Here is a 21,155-nt window from a genome sequence, read left to right on the forward strand (position 1 = left end):
ATATGGGTTCTTCTTAGTGGATGCGTTTAAGGGTTTAAAATATACACAAATCATCCACTTCCCATCCTTCTTTGGACTGACTACTACTGGACTCACCCATTTTGTGGTCTCCACTGGGACTATGAACCCTGCCTTCAATAGCTTGTCCACCTCTTCCCGCAAGGCTTCCATTTGCTCTTGACCCATCCTTCTTAGCCTTTGCCGCACTGGCTTAGCACCTTCTATCAGCTCTATATGCATCTCTTCACCCTTGAACCCTCTGATCTCTTCATATGAAGTAATGAACAAATCAGGAAAACTAGCCAGCATGTGCAAATATATCTCCTTGTCCATGGCTGAGAGGTCTCCACTGATCATTTGTGTCATCAATTCCTGCTTCTTTGACAATTCAACCTTGGTTTGCATTAGCCCTTCAATCACTTCATAAGGCCCTTCACTTTCATCTTCAACTTCATTTGCAAATGCAACTAAGCCAGACTCCTGGATTTCTTTGTCCATCAAAAGGAATGCAACATCAACATCCTCATCACTGCTGGTAGTACTATCACTGTCCTCATCTATCACTATGGAATAGTCTTCATCACTAGATTCATCCTCATCTTCGTAAAGCTCATCCAATCATTTCCTTGTGTCCATATTAAATAGCTTCTTGGCACCTGTCTTTCCATAGAGTCTAATCGTACCACGTCTCCAATCTTGAACAGCTCCCACTGCACGTAACCATGGTCTACCAAGTATGATAGGATATGCTCCCAGCCCTACTGGCATCACATGAATATCAACCACTGCCTTTGCATCATATGCTTCCACTTCTAAGCTCTTTACAACACTCATACATTTTACTTTTTGATGGTTTGCCAATCTAATCCGAAAACCTGACACCCCAGTCATTGTAAGACCCATCTTCTCAACGCATGAGTGTGTTATCACACATATTTGGGCTCCACCATCCACATAACCTTGTCCCAAATTTTTCCTTTTATGCCACACATCTACTATTGGACAAATGTCTGGTAGCTCATCCATTGCCAACACCTTCACTGAACCCCTCTCCGACTCTTTCTCCATTGGGTTAACCATCCTCTTCCACTGTCGCTTTAGCTTAGGCACCATCTCTATAAGCTGCCCAAAAGTAACATCGGCTTTCTTGCTTGTCAGATCCTCCTTCAAGTCATAGCTTAATTACCCATCCCCTAGTGGAAAATCTGAAACATGAAACTTGTGACGAGCTCTCCTTTTCCTCTTGGCCTTGACATCCTCGCCTTCATGGCTCTTTCCCTTCTTCTTATTAGGACCTGGGTCACTTCTTCCTTCTTTGTCCTCTGTGGTCCTCTTCCCAATAGGCATCACTAATGTATCCTCTAGCTTTGATGCCTTCTCCAAGGTGACTACACTTAACACTTTTGTCTTTCCCTTTTCCTCCTGGGTTAATCCACTGGTTCCTTCATCTCCCTTAATTTTGATGCCATAATCATTTGACCTAGTTAGCACCTGTCTTGGCAATGGATACATGTCTCCCCCCATCCTTGGTGGCATATCACATTGCGGGCTGATGTGGCCCAACTCTCCGCAATTATAACATGTGGGCGTCTACCTCCAGAACCTACCATTGCTTTGTCCAACACCATTCCTGGGTCTTTCCTCACCTCCTGGCTGATTTGCAAACCTCCATCGACCTCGATTGTTTCCCACTTGACCTAGCATGTTTAGGCTGAGATACTTCATTAAATCTACCACTTGCCTCATGTCTTGCCTTAGCCCATCATCTTGCACTGTTGTAGTGACCACTGCTGGCATAACTTGAGGAGTAACAGAAACCAATGGTTCATGATGAACCCCTGGCATGCGACCTGGCAAAGAATCCATAGGCTGAAATTCAGACCTCATGGGCAAAGACTCTACCCCTAATTGGATCATTTTCCTCAGCTTCCACTCTTTGTTCCTTGCCACCTCTAGTACATCTTCATATGTCCTATGCTTCTTTAGCTCCACTCTCCAACGTATATTCTCCCAAAGACCAGCCAAGAACCTGTCCTTCTTCATCATGTCAGGCGGGGGTACTTGTGGTGCTAAGGCCTTGCACATCCTCTCCCATGCCAATGAAAACTTACGTATGTATGCATCTACTGGCTCACCTTCCTTTTGCACTAAAGCCTGTACTTCTTGCCACATTTTATCAGGATCTTCTACCTTCACAAACTCCACTTCCAATCCATGTCTTAGATTGTCCCAACTCAACCTTATGGGTGGATCAGCCCCATGCAACTCCTCTTCAAATGCTTTGGACCAAACTCGTGCATCACTCTTCAAACAAATTTGGAGAAGGCGTAACATCTGCGCCGAGTCATGAATCTGGTTGCTAATGCAGGCAACCTCCATCTTTTCCAAAAATTCTTCTACATCTTCATCACTTCTTCCATGAAACTCCAGATAAGAGAAAGCCATGGCTACCCAAGTTTAATGCTTTAAGAACCCCTTCAAACACACGTGCAAGAACCCAAAACTTTTTATTGACTCAATTCCAAGAAACTTCAATGGAGCTCAACTTTAAATAAGGACAAACACATGCACATCAAATGAGTTTTCATAGTTAATCATTGGAATTACAATAGGCAAAGGACATTCCAAGATCTCTCGTAATCTTCTTGGCCCGAACATAAAGACTATGCGCTGCTGGAAAAAAATCTTCCTGGACACATGAACATTTATCTAGATTCTCTGAGTTAAATGAAAAGGAGTGAATTGAGGGCCATTTTGATCATCCATTAAATTCAACCATGAAGCTCCCAAGAAGGCACACCTGACTTATCCTTTGATTTTGCCAGATTTCAGCAGCATAACAGTATAAATGGCTTAAAAGACCAAAATACCAGCCATCATAACTTGGAAAATTTTTGACAGAGTTTCCCCATAAGTAGAGCAGTAAGAACCCAAAATATAGATTGTATATGTATGCATAAACTGCCAACAATAGAACCCGAGCATCAAATAGGAATCACTAATACATAGCCTATGGCGAGGTCACGAAAAGGGTTCTCCAGCTACCTGTATCACCGAAAGAATCTCCAGATTTGAGAATCCCACAGCTCAATAAAACCTCACGCTATCGACCCTCACACGAAGGCTAATGCAAATCGCGTATAGTCAAGTCTCAGAAATGACTATCTTCCAGACCAAGTCTCAGAAATGGCTGGGACTACCAAATAAAACCAAGTATGGCTCCACAAATGCGTACATCGGCAGTTTCCACAAGTAACGTACAATCCAGCAGACAATGCGCTCAAACAGGCGCCAAATGATGCATACCCACAACAATTGCAAGTGACACCACTGCTAGTATATCACTGTACTCCAGCTACCTGTACCTGTGTGAATCACCTGTACATGTACCTATCCCTGTAACCTATAACCTGTAGTCTACAACCCGTAATCCCGAATCTCGAAGCTTGAAGCCCGAAGCAGAAGGTACTCGAAGAAGATCCTCCGTGGGGGCGCCAAAAGAATGTGAGCGGGATGGAAACACACAGAACGCCTCTATAACAACCCGACACACACTCTTGGGAAGATACACACACACAAACTATGGGGCACCACTCGGCTTACACAACACACCTGGCCGAGGCAGGAAACACACCTATGGAGTGAGACGAGAGAGACTACCCACTCCACACAGAGCCACACACACACACACACACACACACACACACACACATACACACAACCAAAAAAATCAGCTCAAAAGAGGATAACTTCTGATGTTTAGATACAAATGATCTTGGGCCAACACCAATGGGGCAAATAGCTCACACAATATGGGCAAAATATGCCAGATACAATCACAAATAGGAGCAAAAGCTTCGCTCATAAGAGAAACTTACACAGCCAAAACAACAGAAAAACAGTGAGGAATTTGGAAAAATGGACAGCACCATCGTGTCTGGAATGGCCCAAAACCTTAGTCTACAATGTCAAAGTGCTCAAATCTGACCTCGGATGAGCAGTTTACAGCCAAAACAGGCTCCAAAAACCCCAAAAACACACCTGCGGTTGTTCCTCCTCTCTTCTCCATGTTTTTTCTGGTCTTCTCTCAGTTTTTTCAGTTCCCACACTTAGCTTTTTTACTTGGGCACCCTTGGCCTTTTAGATGACCTCAAACGGACCCCGAACAGGCCAAAAACTGACCTCGCAGTGCATAGTTGTCACCCTGCTGCATCCATGCGCACACCTGGCACTCAACTTTTTCCAATAATGCATCCCGTCACCACGTAAAGTGTCCCCAAAAGATGGTCCTCATGATGACCTTTTGGCATAATTCTCACAAGAAAACACCCACGTTGTGTCCGTACTTCTTCGCGTGCAAGTATTGACCCCATTCGACCTCCTGACGCCACTAGATGCCATCTGACGCATCTGCTTACCTCATGTCATCGGCCCATGGATAGATTCCTCGAGAAGTTTTACATGCTACAAGCTCCTCCTTATTGTAGAAAAAACACACTGGTACTGGTAACGATGAAAATCGATCCACTATGTACATGTTGTCCTACCTGTACACATGTGGGCCCCACATAACCACCTGGCTCTGGAAAATGGGAAATCCTTTATTTGATGCACCATGCATGGATATGTACATATGCGCAATCCCTTGCTCCAAAAAACTCCTGACAGCGTCATTTTCCAGAGCCACTCCAAATCTCGCAAACTATGCTGTAAAATCCAAAACTTCCTCTGATCTAATTACTAGTACTCTTTTGAAAGCTGCTACGTGATCCCTTGAATCTTTATCTTTGGAGTATGTCCTATTTACCCATTTTTGGACTTGGGACTGTCTAACGCGCCAATTGTCTACAAGCCTATCCGTAGACTCTCTCAATCCTTCTCTCGCTTTAGGCCTTCTACTATGCCTAGGTTCTTCTTTGATTTCATCTTCTAGTTCATATCCTTGTGAGTGTCTCACAACAGGTGGGTCTGCTCGGAACTCTCTCTCAATTCTTACTCTTTTTGCGTAAGGTGACCCTGTTGTAGTCAATCAAACGGTTGGTCCTTGACCTTCACTCAAATATGAATATGATGAGAATAGTGGTGGTGCACTTGGTCCTGGGATGATCGGATAACCACCTGTATTGATATTTGGTCTTGGTATGGTATCTTGATGTAGCCTCGACTACAATGACTGCGGTGTATTTGGCCGCACGTTGTTCATTGGTGGATAGATTGGCATTTCCACTCTCCTTGTCTAGTCTGATTGGTACCAAATTGTATATTGGTCTTCTTTGAAGGGATTGGTCATTCTATTGGAGATTGGTCCATTAGGGAGATTCACTTGAGGAGGCATGTCCACCATCTCTATGATCATTTCATCTCTCGTTATCGCTCCAGGAGGGAATCTAGGTGGCTCTCTTTTTGGAATTCTCGTGTTTGGTGGAGGTATTTGTGGTCCTTCATTGAAAAAATATCCATCTATTTCCAATGCAACCTATGGATTTGTGCTTTCTACAACTTTTTATTCTCATCCATACTTGTCAAAAACTATAGATTTCCATTGATAGCCGACTCTATATGTATATACATATCAGAGCTTGCAGTCCATCAGGTCTTTTGGGTATGGCTTTGACTATAAAGATTGACCTCATTGCCATCAACGTATCTATACAATCCTTCACTCTCATGCTTTCTACAACTTTTTATTCTCATCCATACTTGTCAAAAACTATAGATTTCCAATGATAGTCGACTCTATATGTATATACATATAAGCGCTTGCAGTCCATCAGGTCTTTTGGGTATGGCTCTGACTATAAAGGTTGACCTCATTGCCGTCAATGTATCTATACAGTCCTTCACTCTCATGCTTTCTACAACTTTTTATTATCATCCATACTTGTCAAAAACTATAGATTTCCATTGATAGTCGACTCTATATGTATATACATATAAGAGCTTGCAGTCCATCAGGTCTTTTGGGTATGGATCTGAATATAAAGGTTGACCTCATTGCCATCTATACAGTCCTTCACTCTCATGATCTGTCATCCAAACTCTCTGAACTAAATTGGTCTTTATCAAATGCAAGTTTGGAAGATTCATTATGGGCGGATGCTCCTCTATAGCTGGGATCCCGAAGCTTGTATAAGCTGAGTTTGAATCTAAAATAGACATTCTTTCTGGTCTTAACAACTCTAGCTTGATGTAAGAAATCTTATTCAAATGTATTCAAGTGGTTTGGTTAGGAAAAAGTGAAAACTATGTCCAAAACCACGATCGTTTTCCTCACAATTCCCTCAAATTGTCAATTTTAGACACTCCTAACTTTTGAAGAGTGTTCCTAGGCCATAAGACACACTTTTGCGTATGCTCTATTGCAGTTTTCATGTCCTTGATCATGATGTATTTTGATTTTGGTACCTCATTGGATTGTGACCAAACTTTGTAGGATTGTGCCTTGAGTGTCTTAGACCTCCTCCTAAAGTTTTCTAGCATTTGGACTTCGTTTGAGTGCTAAAACGGCATGACGAGCTAGTGCGGTGACATAGGACATAGGAAATTTTTGGAGTTTGGGAGTGATATCTTTGCTAGTGCATTAGATGGTGCCATTCTGTAGGATCACTTCTTGAGGTTGACACCTTGCCCCATCTGAGTTGCTTCCTTGAGTGGATAGCAATCCTTCGGTGGTGAGTGATCTAGTTGTAGTTTTTTACAGACCTTTAATTTTGATTACCATTCCATTATCACTTTGATAGCCTGGCAGCTAGACACGGGGTTTAGTGCTTGGTAGAGGCTAGAAGTCAAGGACTTGCTAGGTCTATTCTTGAGAGGTATTGGGGGTTGTGAGTGAGATACGAGAGCGTTTCATTCTGAATATTTTTTGATGCCTTGAAAGTACTATTCCATATTTTGTTTCTCTTCCAATTTTGCATTGTTTGTTGGTTTTTAGTCATAGGATTTATTTCACTACTTAGGAGTAGGTTAAAGAACATTCACAACCATCATATTGAGGAAAAAGGATCAGGAAAAAAACTGTCAAAACCATAATTTGGTAGCCGAGACCATAAACTTTGAAATTTGGAAATTTGATGGTGAAAGCTCAAAGGCAAACACAAACCCAAAAATAAGTGAAAAAGTGATTCAAAGCCTTCCTTGTATCACCTTGAACTTTGACTCCCTATAAAGTGTGAGCTTTGTCATAGAGTACTAGAGTATGAGCCAAGGAGAGAAGAGAAGGAATTATCCCACATGTAGTGGTGCAAGGCTTTAGAGCTACTTAAAGCTCATTTCATGAATGAATAAAATAAGTCTATTTTGCACTAAATCTCTCTTGTCTATGGTGAGCTTGTGATGGCTTAGCAAATACTCAAGATCGTGTTTATGAGTCCACGGTCATTGATCTTGGAACCTAATTTGCTTGAGTGATAATCTAGCCAACACACACTCACTTGTGTGCACAATGTTTACCTTCATCCACCCTAGCTAGCATGATCCCATTCCCATCAAGTGGTATCAGTGCTCCAGGTTATACTAGCTAGGTTTGTCGTTATGCATTTGTGTGTTAGTGATTAGCATCTCCATTAGATTCATTAGCATTTCTTAATTATTGTTATGGTCCATTGGAATTTACATAACTAGTTTCACCTCTTGCTAATTAAACCCTAATCTAGATATGTGTGGGAATGTCCTTCGCACACCTAAGAGGCCACTAGCCTCCATGGCTAGGTTAGCTTGATTAGGGAAAAGATTGTTGTTTGCGTTTGTGTTCATTTTTAGCTAACTGCAACTTGTGTGTGTGCGGAGAGTATCTTGTGCCAATTGCTGCTCCTCGCTTGAAGCAAAATTGCATAGCCCCATTGGTGTGTGTATGTGTGTGTGTGTGTAGCCCCATTCAAGAGCTTCCCATCCAACCTACCCATGCTAAAATCACACTTGATTTGCCTATTTTAGAGTTTGATTAGTTTTTCTCTCTTGCCCACCCTCACTCTTTGTAGCAGAAGCCCAATTTTGTGAGTGTGTCTCCTTTTGTACATTTAATGCTCAAAGTATTTTGCTGGGGGGCGGGGCGGGAGGGGGGGGGGGGGGGGGGGGGGGGGGGGGGGGGGTTTAATAAAACTTTTAAATTTTTGGCCTTTTTCAAAATGTTGGGAGACTCTTAATATTAGGGGAAAAGGAATTCAAAAGGGTCGACCACACCACGCCTCTCCGCGGACTCAAAGGCAGGTCCTGCACCTTCTCCCGGGTGACCTACCACAAGCGTGGAAAATTTTAAACTCGCCATCAACATCCTTGTCATCACTTAAGGACCTGTAGCATCACCATTAAGCCCCTTATCTACTCGCTCTTCCTTTGCACCCGCCTTCAACCCACCGCCTCTCATTTTCTTGCTCTTTGCTCTTTCCTGCACAGTAGGCTCATCAGCCCCGGGCATCGCGTTACTTTGCTCACACGCTCACTACCTGCACACTCGGTGTTGAGTTGACAACCGTCATTACTTGCCCTTCATTAATTTGTAGTTTGCAAGTTTTTTTTTAGCAAGCACTCCCACGAAGTAGCACTTCCAGGAAACCCAAAGCCCTCAAGCTCTTTATCGGGCCTTGTTCCCACATAGCTAAGCATCCAAGCACATGCCTCTCTTAAGAGGCATTTCCTGCACCACAGGCAGTATTTTTCTTTTGATGCAAAGTGCTAACAAGGACTATTTGAGGAAGCACTTCAAACTCCAAAGGGAGTTTTATATCATGCATCCAATTTTACAAGCATTTAAAGGACTTCATTGGAGTCTTCAAAGCAAAGCAAAGGGCACTAATCCTTTAATAGTGAAGAGTGGCTTTATCCAGTGAAGAGGAGCTTCACAAAATTCAAAGGAATTTTATCTTACTCTCTCTCTCTCTCTCTCATTAAAAAACTTTCAAAATCTTGCAACCAAGCACAATAACTTGCAAATAAATTTTTTCAATCAATTTCTAAGGGGTATTTGTGCTCGTGTAAAGAGGTAGACACTGGCTAGGAGAGTTTCCTAAGCTAAAACCCCTCTATTAGCACAATGGAAGAGAAGGGGCTTGAGAAATTTAACAGGGAGGGCTTTCATACTTGGCAAACCAAGCTGAAAGGCTACTTAAGGAAAAATCAGTTGTGGGGAGTAGTTAAGCCAACGCTCATTGATCTAACATCTACTGCTGGTGCACAAGTATTGACATGAGCTATGAGTGCAAAAAATCAAGCCAAGGACGAGCATGCATTAGGAATCATAATCACTGCACTACATGACAATTATTAACACTTTATTGAGGACGATAGGAATCACATTTGTTGGCAAAGCTCCCTCTGGAAGTTGAACACCTTCTCATACACGTAAACCACCACTTTGTGGTTGCACCAACTCATCACTAGTGACTCGAGGCTAACTATGGTCATTTAGAATGACATTGAAAAACAATATGAACCCATCATAGTATTCTGCCACACAACCCTTTTGATTATGTACAAGACATTTGATGTCATTCCTACATAAATGCACTGGGAGCTTGAGGCTATTGTTGTAGAAAACATCTTTATTAGGACATTAAAATTGATGTCCTTCATATGGAAATATTGAGAATCCTTGATCTCAAATGTGTTGCTAACCGTCTATTGCTTGTATGTCTGATAAAACTCTCCAAGGGAATGTCTTGTAGAAACCACTTTTGCAATGAGAAGCAAGGGTAAAAATTGGCTTGATTTCTTGCTCCCACCTCTAAAGGCCAATTTGGTAGAGAAAGTGGAAGAGCTTGTCCTTAGGTGCGCATCTCCTCCTCTATCTTGATGGAAGGGATCGAGGCTGCAAGAAAATCTTCAAAGATAAGGGTGGCAATAAGAATGGAATTCCAACAACCTATATCACCAAAGGTATCTCAACGTTTGAGAATACCTTAACTCAATAAAATCCCACAAAGGACACTCCAAAACTTTATGCAAATGATAAGCAAACACAATGACTAGTCATAATTTTAGAGAGGGGTCTTCCAATCCAAGTCTAAAAAACGGTAAGAAAACCACCAAAAAATGCCAAAGAATGGCTGAGTTGTGGTGCGACATTTACCTTTGTCATGTCACAGTGAAAAATGATATGTGCGGTTTGTCAAGACCCCCCCATATTGCGCTTCACCACAACAAACACTTAATCACCCTATCCCCCCCCCCCCCCCCACCCACCCAAACATTTTTGTGCATGACCTTGCCACGTGTCGCTCATGCGGTGATGCACACTTCCCAATGATAATGAACACGGCAATTAATTGCAAGTGCTGCCATAATTAATATCGCATGACTAGTAATGATAACCCCAATATATAACGTTCCTATTTCTGTAGATCCCACTGTTGTCGACCTCTCTCTTCATCTCTCAGAGCCAAGATACCCAATTGTACTTCCTAATTTCTAGTTCTTCTCCTTCTCTTGCAACCTTTTGTTTTCAACAAAAAATTCAACTTTTCATGGTTCGTGTAAAGAAGATAGCCAAGAAGGTATACCCGCAAGGTAGCCAGTCTCCAACTTCATGTGTTGTAGAGAAAACCCTGCCCAATTGACAAGCAACAATGTGGAGTCAAAGGTACGAGAAAAATTAAAGTGTACTGCTTTGCAAGATCCAAATGCATATATCCCTAGCTAAGCTGCATTTATATGTCCGAATAACAAAAATTGTACATTTAATTGGGTATTATATGTTGTTTACCCGTATTATACGCGTATCTTTGAATAAAACATATTTTGATTGAAATATGTTTTGCTTTATAAAAAAAGGTGCCGTGACACTTCGTCCAAACTGTCGCGACAGTGACATTTAGGCTTGAGACAATGAGAGAGAAAGTAGTCAGGTAATCACTTCTGCTTCTTTTTTATGTTTTTTTCTCTAATGTTGTATTTGCTAGCACTGTTGTTGTGGAGCTTTGCTCACACCTCAATGTTAGTCTACATAGTGCGCTCTCTTTGACTGTGTTGACCCTCGTGTCACACCGTAAAGAGAGAGAGAGTTTAGACACCCATCCTTGGTTGTGTTGATCCTTGAGACCAACTGCAAGGGGGGTTTAGGCTTTAGATGCTTCATCCTTGATTGATGTTGACCTCCGTGTCGCACTGCAAGGAGTAGCTTAGGATGTGCAATTAGATTTTCCATCTCTGGTTGTTGCTGACCACCAAGCTGCAATGCAGGGAGGCATTAGCTATCTTACATTGTTTCTTCCTGGTTGTTGTTGAGCACTGTGTCACACTACAAGAAGATTGGGTTTAATAGATTCTTTGTCTCTGTCTGTTGTTGCTGACCACCGTGTCACACTATAGGGAGGGGTTTAGGGTTTTTAAATCCTTCATTCTTGGTTGTTGTTGACCATCGTGTCGTATTGCAAGAAGATTGATATAATAGATTATTCATCTCTGTCTGTTGTTGCTGACCGCCGTGTCTCACTGGAGGGAGGGGTTTAGGGTTTCAAAATCGTTCATTCTTGGCTATTGCTGACCATTGTGCCGCACCGCAAGAATATTGGATTTAATAGATTCCTTGTCTCTGGTTATTGTTGACCATCGTGTCACACTGCAGGGAGGGATTTAAGGTTTTTAAATTCTTTGTTCTTGGTTGTTGCTGACCATCATGTCACAATGCAAGAAGATTAGATTTAATAGATTCTCCATCTTTGGTTGTTGTTGACCACCATGTGGCACTGTAGGGAGGGATTAGGTATCTTAACATCGTGTTGCACTGCAGGTTGATTGGATTTAATAAATTTCTCATCTCTGCCTATTGCTGACCACCGTGTTGCATTGCGGAGAGGGGCTAGGTATTTTAAATCCTTCATTCCTGACTGTTGTTGACTACCATGTCACACTGCAGGGAGATTGGTTTTAATATATTTGTTTTGTCTCTGGTTATTGCTCACCACCGCATAGCACTGCAGGGAGAATTTATATATTTTAGATCTTTCATTTTGCTGGTTGTTATTATTTTTCATGAAATGTTTTTTTTTTCTATTTACAATCATATATGTCAAAGTTATATCTATTCTAGATCTACCTTAATTGTATTTGCTTCATGTATTTTTCAAGCTTCAGTCATGGTAGAGACAAATTCAACACGTCAGCATTGCAAAATCATTTGTGATGCTCTAGTTTTATCTATCTATGGAGCTTTAGACAATCATTTGTGTCACGCATTTGTGTCATGCATTTGTGATGCCCTAGTTTTATCTCTCTATGGAGCTTTAGACAATCATTTGTGTCACGCTTTTGATCCACTGCAAGCAAAGTTTTATGATTTCATGATTGAACCTGTGGAGTAGTGTTGGCTGAAATTGTGCAATGCATTCCCTGTTTCATTTGACCCAGCTCTGTGCACTAATGGAGTAATGCACAACACAATAAAGCAATTATTGGGCCAAGTCACTACAAGCTTTGAGAGTATGACTCATCTAGAAATCAAAGCCATACCTGGAATCAAAGAGCAAATGTAGCATGTGGCACAACTACATACATAATTTAAGAGCAAGGATAAGGTCGAAGGCTCTTCTAAACGTCCTAGGATAGAAGAGGATGTGCCTCCTCCTTTAAGTACCAAGCCCTTAGCTATACACCTGGATGATACTACATGTCCTCCTATCCTACACTTACTTGGGGATCATTTTATCTTTCACTGCAAGCACCCCAATTAGGTGAAGGATGTTTTTCAAATGTGAAACAAGTTTCAATGGCCCATCCTCTCTTCAAAGATCATGCCTATGCAGCAAAGATCTAAAAGGACCGGATAGGAAGCAAGCTAACTTTACAAACAATGCTAGAGGAAGCAACTGCTACTATTGTTCAACACTGTGGCATGATATTGCCCCGTGTTCTTGTTCGTTATAGCAAAAGGCCTATGTTGATCTTCAATCTTTGGAATGGAGGTCCCCTTGAGCACTGGATTTAGGCGTGCCATCATGATGGAATCAAGCCTACAATCAGATAATTTTAGCACACATCTAGAACTATACAACAGTTCATAGACAACATTTTGCCGATCTGCAACGCTCTTCGTCACAGATGATGAAATTCGTGCATAGTCATAATTTCATTCACAATTATCTACACACTAGAAATATTCTACTACATTTTGGCAAGAGAGGAGTATATGCTGGGATCCCGATCTGGGGACAAAGTACACCATCAAACACTTTGGCAACATTTCCCAAGCTGCCAAATCTCAACCCTCAAACTAGAGCTCAATTCAAGCGAGATTATCCATGGAATGCCCCTGAAAATATCAGCACCAATCCTCATCCTTTCACCAAAGCATCTGATATATGTAGTCTCTCATATATTCTTTAAAGCTTGGTTGCGTGTATTTCAGACCCCTATGAGGTTCTCAAGAACATTTTTTTATGAAATGTAAACAAACATCTTGCCAGTGGAAAATTATCCAAACCTTAGATAGGCCTAAAATATGGGATTTAAGCCTTTGTTTGAATGGAGCCCATAATGTTGGTTGTAACCAAATCTAGCTTGAGGCATGTTGATGATTAAACCAATAGCAATATTTTTTGCCATTAATGGTATGCAATGTGTGGTGATATTTCAAACTAGATCTTTAATTGTATTTTTAGTTAAGTCTTTAAAGTTCTTCAAGTTAGGGTTTTAAAGTATTTCAAGTTGGATCGCCAAAATCCTTGAAAATATCTCTCTTTTCTAAGTGCTAAGGCTTCGCTTATTAAAGTATATTATTTTGCATTTTAGATATGGAAGATATTTATCTTGGGCTATAGAGAGGCGTGTTGTTTGTGGGCCAGGTGTGTTCCCCTTTCCCTCCATCCATCTTCTGGTGTCCCCACTGAGGAGCATCTGATTACTCCTATTTGGAGGTAAAGTTGTGGTTTTGAAGCTAATGAAGTGAAAATTTTAAAGAGTAGGTGCAGTGAAAGATGGCTTGGATGGGTTTTCCTATTTTCACTGGGATCGGAGATGCAAAAACCTGGTTGCAAGATTATGGTTTATTTGTGTTGGAAAGCAGGTTGTCAAGAGAAGAAGGCACAATTCAAGTTTTTTCTCTCTTGCTTCGTGGAAAAGAAAAACGATGGTACGATGGATTGCGAGATGAAAAATAGGCAGATTGGATAGCTTTAGAAGCGGCTTTTTGACCTTAGTACGTGCCAAATGTGCCACTACATGAAGTGAAGTGGAAGCTGGATGGTTTGAAGCAAAGCCTAGACTGTGATTTTTGAGCTTTTGAATGAGAATTTGAAGTCCTTTGGAGACAATTGATGGAGCTAACTGCTTTCCAAAGTGTTGATTATTTGAAATTGAGCAAATTTTTGGATTTCTTACATGAGGATGTTAGAGACAAAGTTGAAGCTGATGGGCCAGTGAAGTATTATGTGGAAGCAGTAAAGTTGGCAAGAGGTCAAACCAAGAATATCTTGAAGAAGCGACAACCGAGGCAAAGTCTGCCAAAAGTTGTGGTACCTAGACAGGTCGAAGAAGTGGTGGAAGCAAAGCTAAGGTTGATGGAAAGAGAAGTGTTGATGGGAGAGGAACCGAGGGTTTTATGGTTGCAAAGAGATGGAGCAATTTTGATGACAAGGATGTCAATTAGGGAAGCTCCAATTTTTGTGAAAGAATTGAAAGCGGTTCTAGATCGAGTAGAAGATGCATGAACAAACTCAAATATGGTTGGTCAAGATCCATTGGCAAGTGCTAGGGATTAAAGAGTGCAGTTTGCAGATGATGTTGAAGCGGTGAAGGCAGAGAAAATCCCAGATCTTAAGACTGAAGAAGAAGTGGAAAGAGAGGATAGCAATTCCATAGATGCTGACACTACGTGGGAAATTGATTCTTCCTACTCAAGGTATGAAGAATTTCATCTTTTGCATGTAGGTAAAGATATGCAAATTTTGTTGGAGGAGCAGGAGAAAGTGGAAACCAATGTGCTTGATGAAGTCTAAGTGGAGGAATCCATGCCTACAGAGGTAGACATGCAGGTAAAGATTCTATACGGTGCCATGTTGATGGATGTGCTTGTTAAGGTTGCTATGGAGTGTGCCACAGTGGTGCAGCAGGTATGAAATTTTTCTTTGAAAGAGGAAGCAAGCTTGGCTTTGGGAGGAGACCAAGGTAGTGTGGTAGATGATGATTCTCTATCTTCTTTGACCGAAGATGAAGTGAAAGAGCAGACAGATAGAGTTGACAAAGTGGTGGTATTTATTGATCTTGAAGGACCAATCGATGATGAAGGGATTGATGATGCTGGAATTGAGCTCAAAGAAGAGGTGCAAGAGAGCATGAAACCAATGGTGGAACCAACACAAGAGGTATGCAACTCATGGTTGAGAAGTTTTCTTGTAAGTGCAACAATGTAGTATGTTATCCATCAGATATGGGGTTCCCTTGAGAGGAGCTCTACTTTACATGGTTGGGGGGGAGAGTCAAAAGTGTTGATTGGTACACATGATGTGGTTGCAGAACTAGGTGCATTGGTGGGTTTGTGTAATATGTTTGCAGAGCCATATATGTTGATGAGGCAGGGTGGTGTTAGAAGAGGTGCTAAAGTGCTATGGGCCTATTGTGTGCATGGATGGCTACATTCTTGGGTAAAGCACTATTGGAGGTTGATGCAAATGGATGGAAGAGAGCAAAGACAGGTATTTGATCCAGGAGGACAGACTATGTAGGGGATGGGACAACCCACTTGAGGATTGGTAGTAGGAGGCAAAATTAGGGCCTTGTACATACTGTAGTGTTTTTTGGTTCGCTCAAGGTGTTGTCTAGTTTTATAGTTTTGAGGTGAATAAAGGCTTTTTGTGGTTGAACATGAATGTTCAACAAGAGGGTTGAGCAATGATGGTGCAGCCAAAAGGTGTCAATGCTAAAAAGCGTGAAAATCAATATCAAAGGTGCTTACAGATGTGTGCCCGGATGTTAAAGCATATGTGGAGATCCAATGTCGGCTAAGGAGTTCGTGATGTGTATGATTTATGTGGCTATATGGACTAAGGTGGAGATTTGATGCTTCAAAGAGGGTTTTCTATGTGAAAAGCATCTTGGGACATGAAGAGCAAGTGGAGGAGTGAAGGGCATGTGGTTTACGGGAAGAAAACAAAGTGGATGTGTGGTTGAGCTTTTTTGCATGTGGACAGCTAAAAAGTCTTATTCTGTAAATGTTTTACAACGCGTTTTTTTTTTTAAATCAGTTTGCTTCAAGTGATGGAAAAAGCTATTTCGGACATTTATGCGTCTCACTGATGTAGGCTAATTCTGCACCATTTGAACGATATCAAAGTTTTTGTAAACTACTGCTTTTGAGGGGGTGGGAAGGAAAGACAAGGGAACAGATCTCCAAGAGAGCCTTCTGGTCTATGCTCCACCATAGCCAATCATTTGTTGGGAAAGAACACAGATTTGATTGCATCGTCTCTAGTGTTATTACCCCCATCCCTTCTTCTATTCTCTTCTCTTATGCAAAGGTGTCGGTGTGTATAGGCTATGTGAGCCCCCTGAACCAATTGGTGTGTGTGCAAAGAGGGAGAAAGAGAGAGGTGTTGTGTGTGGTTGAGAATCGAAAAGCAATTGTGATGGTTGGGATGCAATACGCTTTGCTTTTGTGTGTGATTGTGGGCTTGGATGTGTCCCGGGGGATTCACCATGGAAAACTTATCGCACCACGTAAGTGTAGGGGAGGGGTTTTTTTTTCCAAGTTAGATAAGCGTATAAGTTAGGGGGAGGTCCCCAATAATTTATCTCCCAAGATTAAAAATAAGTGAGGGGGTATCATACTTGGGGGGGGGGGGGGGGGGAAGTGAAAAAAAGGGAAAAATGAGAGGAAGTTTGTGTTTCAAAATCATGCCTTCCCAAAAGAGCTTGCCCTCGAACTTGCAATTCAATAGCTACAAAGATACATGCAAGAACTAACATTGCTTTGTATCAATTGCTTGTTTTGTGATTATAATTCATTTGTTGAGGGATAAAAGCTATAAAGAGTTTGTATAGATGCAAAAACCTAACTCAAATTTATAACCATGTTTTTTGAGTAATTTAGATGGGTTAAAATTGGACGAGTAGCCAAAGTGCAGATTGATCAAGCACACGGTTTGAAATTCAAACTAAGACACATTGAGGGTACATCTAGCTATCAAAACAAAAGTGGTTCGTTAGTACGTTGCCAATCACTATGCTACACACTCTTTGACTAGTTTTACTCAGTTACATCATGTGAGACCTAAATTTTATATGTAAGATAGGGGTATGATAGTTTTTGCATTGATTGTCATATAAGCATAGAAAGGGGGGTCAAATTCTCTAATATGAGTTGTATATAGGGGTTTTATCAAAGTTTTCCGCTCCGTAGGTGGCGTCCCGTTTTGTATATAGAGTGAATCCCCCGGGGGATGTGTGCAGTCGAGTGTCTCGTGTAAAGATTTGTCATTTGGTGTGTTTCTTTGAGTGGATCGGGGTGTTGTGATTCCATCTAAGCTGTAGAGAGGCACGTGTGTTTTGTTGGGTGTGTTTCCCCTTTTCCCCCTTCCAGCGTTTCTTAAGGAGGGAAGTTGTTGGCCAGCTTGGTGAGGATAGGATATTTAAACATTGTAGGCCGTTTGCTTTGCCATGTGTAGAAGCTATCACAGGATCACAGTCTATTAATAGGATAGAAACTAGGATTGATCCTGAGACATTGTGGGGTATTTAAGTGATAAGTATCATTCTATGGTCACTTTTCAAACCACCTCTTTTTCCAAAGGGGCTAGTTTTCAAGAATAACTAGCACTTGGTCACTTGTGATGGGTACTTCCATGTAATCTCCTTTATGATTTGGCTCGAGTGTGGGTAGCAACTTTTTCTTCTATATAAGAGGTTCTTGCTTCATCAATGGTACAAAGATCATATCATGCCCATAATTTTGACTACTTCATATGGCATGATCATCAGAAGGGATACTAATTCCATCACTTTAAGTTCAAATTGCATGTAATCTCTATGAGAAGGATCTTGGACCTCTACAATCCATCACTTTATTTTGTCCCAAGCATTTGTCGTGTCTTTGGGGGCTTCAAAATCATGTAAACCTCCTTCAATAGAAGTGCTAGGCAACTCTACTGGAGTTGGTTCTACCCTTGTGTGTTGTACTTCTGATGTGATTGGTGTAATAGCACGCACTACTATTTGAGCTTGAATGGCACTGATTACCATGTCTCTCCTTTGTAGCTCTAAGGTATGTTCTGCTCTTTGGGCGGCTAATTCGTCTCGTGCTACGACCAATTTCCTTTGAAGATGCTTGATTTCTTCATCCTTTTGGGATTTGATGGCTCTATGTCTTGCAGTTAGGGCCTGTTGGTCATGCTTGATTTCTTCATCCTTTTGGGACTCAATGGCTCTATGTCCTACAGTCAGGGCTTGTCGGTCATATTTTTCTTAGGCCAACTCTTCCTTGAGTGCTTTGAGCTCTTCTAAAGTAGTTGCTAATTCGATGAAGTTGAAGCTGGGCTTGGTGTGTCTTGTCTTGCTAGAAGTTGTGTAATTGTAGTCTTGACTACACCATATGATTCCCCACGCTTCATATTCTTTAGTCGTTCTCTTTCAAGCACCTCTTCCAACCGTTGTTGATCCTCTTGTAGCTAGTTGTTTACTTCATTGTAATTTTGAGCTTCTTTATAATAGTAGGTTGCATCTTTCTTTCCTTTGTCTAGCTTTGCCTGCAACTGTGTTTGTCTGCTTAGAATTTCATGAACCTCCATTTGTATCTGTTGATTGATTCCTTTCACTTTTAGTGCTTCTTCTTTTGTGTCTGCCAAGTCCATCTCTCACAGGATACTAATAGCCTTTTGACATTGAAATTGTAGCTTTATATGCTCTAAATGTTCTTTAATGTCAAAGGATTGGATGAGTTTACCTCCACTTTCAATTATAGTTCTTATACGTGGAGACACTGATTCTGTTTTTTATGTGTTTGTTTTGCATGAGGTACCAACTTCTAGATCTCTGACTTTTGTCACTTCATTAGTCTTCTCTTGCTCTCGTTTTTTATCAACAAAGGGGAGCCTGGTCCATCTTTCTAGAAACTTCCACTTTGTTCTCTTCTTGTATCTTTGTAGGAACTTGCTGTTGAGAGGTCATGATTTCCTTACTTGCCTTTGTCTCTTTGCCCTCATTGTCTTGCTCCTCTGGAGGTGGCAATTCTTGAGCATTGTTCTCCATTTCAGTTGTACCTTATCCCCATATCCTCCCTTGGATGTTCCTTGTCACTCATTTCTTTGCTCTTGGACCTAGAGGAGTTTTCTGAGGATTCAAGTTGACTAAGTTTTTGTTTCTTGGACTCCTCATTCGCTCGTTGTTTTGCCTTCCACTTAAGATCATTATGGATTTGTTGTCACATGGTGTCAACAAGCTGCTATCCTCCTTATTTATTGCTTTATTTTTTCTTTTCTTTGCTCTAGTGGCTTATCTTGATCATCCTCCTCTTTGTCGTCACCTTTTTCTCCAAGATTTTTCTTCTCTTCAACTAGCACCTGTGCTCTTTTTCCTCTAAGCCTTTGAGCTTCTTCCATAGATCTTCGTATTTGAGAGATTGAAATTTGTTCCCTCCCCATTCCCTCTGCTCTTTTGGTTGACATTTTACTTGCACTAGAGGGATTGTAATGTCCTCCTCTTCCTCATCTTTCTCATCGGTGGTATTTGAAATTATGAGGGTGTATCTCTATTGCATGCATTGATTTCACCACCGACCTCATTGTCTATTTTTCTCTCTTCACTATCAGATGTTCTTCTTTGAGATCTTTGTTGTCTTGTTTTCTTTGTACTACGCATAGTAGATGGTCCTGCCACTGGTCTGAGAGCATGCTTGGACTTGTGCAGGAGATCCAATTGAGACTCTCCTTTGGCAAATTGGTCTATCATTCCAAGTGCTTGATAGGCAATCCTAGTCAACATTGGCCCTCTGTTCATGTAAGTCTTGTTCCGCTCATTATTCTTGAGGTTTCCCTCGACTAGAATTTTGAGAATATATGTTCCCAAGTCACAGCAAATCACCATTTTCTTTGGAAGTCCCATGGCCATTACTACTGCAATGTGCAGATTAGGCTCTATGTACATTGGTGGCTTTTGAACCTTGAGATGTTCATATAAGTTGCAATGGTCATTCCATCTCAGAATAGACAAGATCCTTGTAGGTAAATTTGTGACCTTGTTGCTTGATGAATGATTTTTCATTATTTATGGCCTTTGTCTTTAGCAGTAGTTTATGGTTTCCCCGTGGTAGATGCAAAGCTTGGTTGATCGGATCATACATGATCCAAACCTTTACTGTCGCTCTGTCTTTGTCAGTCAAGGTGGCTTCACCATTATATTGAAAAGTTGAGCTCATCTGCTCATCAACTCATATGCTCTCTGAAAATCTGTTCCCCATGGCTGAAGTCTGAAGAAAGTATCCATCTGGAGATACTTGGACCCTTGTTGTTGGTACAACATCCATATCTGCTTTGGGAAAATAATGGTTTTCACATTTGTGCCATCCGCAGTTTCAAATCTTCCAAGAAAGACATTTGCAGGTATTTTTGCCAGCTCCTCTTCTGATATGTGAGCTTTTTTATTCAATGAGATCTCCAACACTTGGTAGGGGGGAGCTTCCCACTTCTTTCGTGATCATCTACGAGGAATTTTGTCAACAGATTTGCATATAATTAGTTCCAAAAATTAACTAAAAAGCTGTCAAGAAAGTCAAAGAAACACAAACTTGACCATAAATTGAAAAATGAGCATAACTTGATCAAAACAAGTCCAAATTTGATGAAACTTCACCAGTGCATCTAGGACATCAACAGGCACTAGATCATGAGATTACACATCAATTTTGACTTAGGGGGTTATGGATCATGATCCCATGTAGGAACACCTATTGAACTTCTGATGACACCATATGGTAAAGCATGTTTTGGTGGTGCTATGGTCCACTTCTTTTTGCATTTGGATCATTGGTTGAAGATTTATGACAATTTTTGGAAATTTTCTCAAACTTAGAGATTTTTGGCATTTTGGCAAGGGTTTTAAAGTTCAAATGACTTAAAACTTTAGGGTTGGGTAATCTTTGGCATTTGGGACCTGAGGGTTTGATTTTTGGTTGGACAGGTTGTAGGGGGTCATGGATTGCGATTCATGTTCTTCAACCCTTTGGAATGAGACTTGAG

Source organism: Adiantum capillus-veneris, chromosome 15, assembly GCF_014529385.1.
Source record: "Adiantum capillus-veneris isolate H3 chromosome 15, ASM1452938v2, whole genome shotgun sequence".
Classification (NCBI taxonomy): Eukaryota; Viridiplantae; Streptophyta; class Polypodiopsida; order Polypodiales; family Pteridaceae; genus Adiantum; species Adiantum capillus-veneris.